General features: G+C 45.4%; 1 pseudogene; it reads left to right on the forward strand.

Moving 5' to 3' along the window:
- The first annotated feature begins 1,637 nt into the window (after window positions 1-1,637).
- LOC142571234 (uncharacterized) lies at window positions 1,638-2,865 on the forward strand (annotated as a pseudogene).
- Window positions 2,866-5,668: the final 2,803 nt, after the last annotated feature.

Consider the following 5,668-nt stretch of genomic DNA (forward strand, 5'->3'; position numbering starts at 1 on the left):
GATTATCAGCTTGTGGACATTGGGGAAAATGAAAAGGCGGGATGTCGATATACGCACTTCCAGGGTACCTCGCACGCAAGGCTTGACCGAATTTACGTTTCACTTAGCGCGCTACCTCTTATTCATGGTTACACTGTGCATCCTATATTCTTTAGTGACCATTGCCTAGTCTCAGCATGTTTTGGCAGCCGTCGGTACCAAAGTCGGCGTATGTGCTGGGAGCTGTGGAAGTTTAATAACCAGTTACTTTCGCGTGAGTGTTTCTTAAATCGTATTACTGAGCTTATAGCTCATGTGTCTTGCCGCAAAGACTTGCCACTCTTTGCTTTGTGGGAATTATTGAAACAGGAAGCTAAAATGATAGCTATCGAAGAATCATCAATATTAGCCTTTGAAAAAAAAAGAATAATTGCAAAGCATTGTATAGACTTTTGAGTGAGTTGCATGAGCTTGAATGCATACATCCGGGTCAATATATTGATGATATTCATAAGGTCAAGGGACAGTTACAAACTTTGAACGCAGAGAAATACAGAGGTGCACTAGTGCGGGCGCGAGAGCAGCGTTTCCTGGAGGAACAGCCTTGCAGTAGGGCCCTTGGTGATGAGTGCCGACACGCGCTGTCTAAACAAATACTAGAAATAGAGTATGGTGGAATCATTGTTAACGAGCCCACTCTAATAACTAAAGCATTTTTTGAACATTACCAAAAACTATTCCGAGACCATATGCCATTGGATACAGATGCTGCCAAAACAAATTGTATCGTTGCTGCCCCAGTTAAATCAGGATGAGTACGATTATACAAACGAAAACATTGATATCAATGAGGTAACTTCATGCATCGATTCGTTAGCGAAGGGCAAAACGCCCGGCCCGGATGGCCTTACTGCCGAATTTTATCAGCGTTTTCGCTCCCTCTTATCGCCATTATTACTTCAGGTGTACCGAGAGGCCTTGGAAGTAGGGTACCTAACCGCCACAATGTACGAAGGACACACCGTCCTTATAGCTAAAACCGATGATGAACAGAAATTGCAAAAAGTTGACGGATATCGTCCTATCTCCTGATGCAATGTGGATTATAAAATTTTTGCTAAGGTATTAGCTAACCGTTTGCAAGTTGTAGTAAGATCTGTGGTCGGTGATCATCAAACATGTGGCATCAGGGGACGGTCCATTCAGATGAACATTCATGTTGCGAGATCGGTGCTAGAGTGTGTAGCTGAGGGGATTGGACAGGTGGCAATGGTACAGCTAGATCTGGCTAAGGCGTTCGATAGGGTGAATCACTCATTCCTGTTTACTTTACTAGAGCATATAAATATCGGATCTCTGCTCCTTAGAGGCGTGAGGATATGTTATGCTAATGGCTCAACGCGGCTTATAGTGAATGGCTATCTCTCCGATCCGATTAGGCTTTTATCATCAGTACGACAAGGATGCCCCTTGTCACCGCTTCTGTTCTGCTTGTATTTAGAGCCACTTTGTATGGGCATTCTTAAAGAACAAAATTTCCAAGGGTTTAAATTTCTGACTAATGAGGTTCGGGTTCTTGCGTATGCAGACGACGTGGCCTTTTTCTGTACCGATAAAAAGAGTGTAAACACTGCTCTAGCAATTACAGAAGAATTTTGTGCTGCTTCTGGTGCAAGCGTTAACTTTGAAGAAAGTTCAGGTTTTTGGTTTGGATTATGGGCCATAATGCCATCACATTACGCAGGAATTCAATGGAAAGAAGATCTGCGTTATTTAGGTGTGCCTCTCTCACAATATAGAAATAGCAACGCTCATTGGTCGAGAGAAGTTGGCGAAATTCAACGTAAAGCGAATTCATGGCGAGGGCGGAATTTGTCAGTGTTCTTTCGTGCTGAAGTGTGTAACGTTTTCTTAGCTTCCCGTCTTATGTATGTGCTCCAAGTACTGCACTGCTCAAGACTTCGCCTTCAGGCCCTGCATCGCGTATTTGCAACATTCATTTGGAGTTCGAGATGTGAATGGATGCGGCGCGACAATCTGTTTCTCCCCCTTGAACGTGGTGGTCTAGGATTAGTACACCTCTTCGTCAGGCAAATTGTTTCTCGCCTGTTTTTCTTTCGAGACAGTGACCATCCGTTCTTGCGTGAAATGTTGCAACTGCGTTTAGTTCATTATGTTCCTAACATAGTAGTGTCATCAAATGTCAAAGATGTCCCACAGGCTCCTTGGGGCTTTCTCAAGGAGGTCGTTGATACATTGCTTTTCTTGAAAGTTAGATTCAGCCTGGAGTACGTGTTCACAGCGAGTCGAAAAGCAATTTCTGCGGCACTGGTTGACTGCATTTTCCCAGATCCTTTTTATCGTGCACCTTATTTAAATCGACCTTAGCAGGATGTACTTAAACGCGTCCGAAAAATATGTGTGCCTCCTGGAGTAAAAACTTTTTTCTTTAAATTACATTCGGAAACACTCCCTGTTAAAGCTTGGTTGAATTCTAGGGGTTGCTTTGTGCCGTGGTCCACAAACTGTCGGCTCTGTCCACGTGCCGAAACCATAGATCACTGTTTCATAGACTGTAGGGACGCTGTATTTTTTGGGGACATTCTCCAACGGACACTTAAAAAGGACACTGACATGACTCCATACTCAATTAGGTTTCTGCCGTTTAAGGTTACAGGTGGTCCTCCCTATGACATGTTCATTGTACTTGGTTTATATAGCCTGTGGAGAAGTAGACTCTGTGATCGCCATGCCGAAAGCCCACGAACTACAAAATCCTTATTTCGCGAAAGTGCTGCGTATGTAAGAAGTGTGTACGCCGTGCAGGACGCTCCGCCAGACTGGATGCACTTGTTGGATGCATGTGTGTGTTTGCCTGAGTTTTAAGTGTGTAGTTTTGTCCACTTTGTAATGCACCTTCAGTTTTCTTTTCCATGTAATAACGAAAAAAAAAAACTCATGGCTGAGTGGTAGCGTCTCTGTCTCACACTCCGGAGTCCCTGGTTCGATTCCCGCCCAGCCCATCTTGCAAGTTTTTTTTTATTCATGAAGTGCCGCCCGGGATTTATCGCTCACGGCCAACGCCGCTGACACCGACCCCGACGCTTACGACACCGACTTTTCTGCGACACGAGCTCCTTAACGCTGTCGCGTTAAAGCTGTAGAGGAAGGAAGAAAGGTCGGTGTTGATAGCGTCAAAGTTAGCTGTATTATAATCTCTGATAAGTTTAAAGCACTCGTTCCTTTTAGCAGTTGGTGCAGAGATAGAAAACTGTATCACGTCGTGATCACTGAGCTCTGGCAAATGAGTTATTCTTGATAGAGTTTCACGTGATGGCGTTAGTATCAAATCTAGTAAGAATGATGTCGTAGGAGTCAAACGTGTAGGAAGGCGGGCTAGTTGTGATAAGTTGAAATCCAAGCATGTGGTTAGAAAGCTACTAGTTTCGGCAGAAGCAGCTTCCGCAAGCGGACATAAATGAGACCATTGGATTGATGGAAAATTAAAATCACCTAGATGAACTGGTATACCGGGAAATCGGGATGAAACTTGGCCTAGGCACTCATGAAAGGCCTCGCGAAAAGAGCTGTTGGAGTGTTAGGCGGGTGGTAACAAATTTCAAAAACCATCTTTCTAAAAGAAATGGTTATACAACACCACACTAGTTCTAGATTACATGGAATGTCCAAAAGAGCGCCTTCAAAGCATTCATTCACGGCAATAAGGACACCGCCACCCGTTCTCTCAGTGCGGTCACAACGATATACGGTGAATCTTTCCTCGCACTTATAAAGTTCGCGGGTTGAAATTTTGTCAGATAGCCAAGTTTCAGTCGGCAATATTATGTCAGTATCTGTATCCTTAATTATTGCACTTAGACTGTCTCTTTACGGGATAAGACTGCGAATATTGGTAGAGAGCACGGAAAGCACTGACGGTGTGCCACCACCCCTCGCACTGTCCTAACTAGTGGCAGAGTAAGTATGGCCTGAGCGGGTCGCCCTCGGTGAAAGGGCATCAACAATTGGTGGTGTGGGATTGTAAGGAAGGTGCTTCGCAGACGGAATTCTCGGAAGCATCATACACGTAGCACTTTTTGTTTGCGTATATAGACTTTTCTACCGCAGTTTGAAAGGCGTTTTTAGACCAAGGCCGAATTTCACCAGTTTTTTACGAGAATGGCTAGTTTGTACGGAGAAATCTTCAGTAATGCTGATGCCTCTACCCCGCAAGGCAGACCACTTAGATAATAACAGTTCTTTTGATTTGAAGCTAGAAAATTTAGCAATGAGTGGCCGATCATTGCCTGCTACGTATGTGCCCATTCTGTGCGCACGTGCTATCTCTTTAGATGATAAGTGAATCTCCAGCCTGTCACAGACCACAGCGATAACTTTTTCTTCACAGTGGCGGGCGTGCTCGTCTCAATTGTCCGATATGCCGTAAAACAGCAAGTTGTCCCGTCGAGACCTATCTTCGGCTTCGTCAAGGTGGGCTCGTAACTCAGCCGCCTCTTGTTCCACGCGATTGAGAGATTGACGTGTCAGAGATAGTCCTTGCTGCACATTTGGATGATCTTTAACCCTGTTTTCTACAGTTTGCAACCGCACGGTGATGTGAGTTACAGCAGCAGAAACCGTTTCGTGGGAAATCTTAAGATCCGCCACTGCCTGTGACATACTGGATCGGTTAGATTCGATTCAAATACAGCGCTCATTTGTCTCTTTGACCATCTGAATTAGTTCCACAATGGCCTTGTCAGGCTCCGGATTTTCTTCACTATCGCCACAAAACAAAAGCAGCAAAGAACAGAAGGGTTTCAGCAATGCTTCTGGGCACGGAAGCACAACCGCAAATGGGTCGTCTGTCTTGTAAAATTCACAAGCTAGGAGCAAGGGATCACCAACCTGCACAACAAGAAAGATCCGCTGTGAGTCCTTCATTCTGCTTGTGCCTCCGTGCCCACTAGCATGGTTGCAAGCGGTGCGTGCTCGAGGTTCGGGCAAGGAATGACGTCAGAAAGGCCGGGCGCTCTGTCCCCAAAGAACGTAAAGATTCAGTGGCGGCGCAGTTGATAACCAGGCGTGTCAATGTCGAGCAGCAGCAAGAGATTTGGACAGTCGGAAGAGTTCGATGATCCGGGCCACCGCTTGAAAAGAAGCCCAGAAGCTGCACAACAAAAAAGATGCGCTGTGAGTCCTTCATTCTGCTTGTGCCACCTCGGCCATTCCAGCCCATTAGCACGTCTGTTGAACATGGTACCCAAGAAAACTCCAAGTGACTGGCGCTTGAACGAGAGCTACCAGCGTTTGATGCCACCGTCCAAAACCATTAGCCATTGACCCACATTGAAGGCTTCGCAGTAGCACTGCACGGAGCTGCTATCTTCTACAAAACCTCTCTCATCCTCTCAGCAACATTTTCCCTTGACAAGCATCACACATCGCCTTCATCTTTGACCCAGAGAGCCAACAGATAAAGGCAATGATGCTGTGCTCGTGGGATTTGCTGCTGCAACCTCACCAACTCGGACAAGTTTCCTGGCATTTATATATCAACAGTGTGTTGAATCTGCAGGTTTTATCGTGATAACCCTTACAGTGCATTAAAAAGGGTGCATGGAGGAGCGCAACGGATTATATATCTTTACCACAATTCCTTGCTTTTTGTTTTCGTGAGGTTGCACAC

Source organism: Dermacentor variabilis, chromosome 2 (genome assembly GCF_050947875.1).
Source record: "Dermacentor variabilis isolate Ectoservices chromosome 2, ASM5094787v1, whole genome shotgun sequence".
NCBI classification, from domain to species: Eukaryota; Metazoa; Arthropoda; class Arachnida; order Ixodida; family Ixodidae; genus Dermacentor; species Dermacentor variabilis.